Below are 1,159 nucleotides of genomic sequence, written 5' to 3'. Positions count from 1 at the left end.
CTATCTGTTTATCTATCCGACTTTCTTATCTATTTATCCGTCTTTCTATCTACCTATCTATTAATCTTTCCACGATTCCCGTATTTCAAACACTTTTTTTTCACCTTTCTATAAATAGAGTAATAAGGTGTTACTAATCATCCTAATCATAAATAAATCACACGAACCTTTCTATCTTTAGAAATGAGTATATGGAATTAATTATCTTAGGCAAATGCATGCAATTTAGGAAGTACTCATATAATTATAGTCAAACATCAACATTTGTTCCTATATAGATACTCAAAACACCTCGCTTGCACTCAAATGCATATTCTTGCACACACTACACATAACAGGGAGTATATCTTCACATAATGAATATTTTTACTAATACATACACTTGTGCGAACACAAACATTCAACCATGAACACATCTAGATGAATAACCTACTTATATCAAATTATATTTTATCTGTGTCATGTTATTCTGACAACTTCCCTCATGACTTCTTTTTCCATTCTTAATTTACAACTTTCGATGAGACGAAATTCTTAAAAATAATAATAATAATAATAATAATCATCTTTAAATATTTTTTTACAAAAATATCATACGTGTTTCCAGCGTGGAAGTACTTCGTCTTTTACATGCATGTTTGTTTCTCTTTTTAATTGTGTTTCACTTTCAGAGACATACTAAGCATTGCTAAGTTTGGGTTTATTAAGCTAGACTTGTATTTATGAATAGCGTTAGTTGCAAGTGTGAGCAATGACTTTTGTAGGCTTCTTGTTTATTTGCAATTCCTATTTTAAAGATATGTGTGGGATTACAACGGAATATAGGTGGCACATACACATATATATGTGTGGTGTGTGTGTGTGTGTGTGTGTGTGTGTGTGTGTGTGTGTGTGTGTGTGTCTGTAGTGTGTGTGTGTGTTTCTGTAGTGTGTGTGTGTGTGTGTGTGTGTAGTGTGTTTATGTGTGTGTGTGTGTGTGCATTGTCTGTTCATCAAACGCTCCTTCCCGTTCTCTCTCTCTCTGCCTCTCTCTCTCTCATCGTCGCAAACTGTATCCAGTTCATGATCTCAAATTCAAGTAATCTTATTAAATCAGTCATGCGCAACGGTCTGTCTAATTGAAGCCTACTCTCGGTCAGAGGTCAAAGCACTCTTTTTT

This window comes from Penaeus japonicus, unplaced genomic scaffold (genome assembly GCF_977035675.1).
Source record: "Penaeus japonicus unplaced genomic scaffold, GWHDUDI00000001_assembly GWHDUDI00000016, whole genome shotgun sequence".
In the NCBI taxonomy this organism is placed as follows: domain Eukaryota; kingdom Metazoa; phylum Arthropoda; class Malacostraca; order Decapoda; family Penaeidae; genus Penaeus; species Penaeus japonicus.
The sequence above is the reverse complement of the archived record's forward strand: the minus strand, read 5'-3'. Positions refer to the sequence as shown.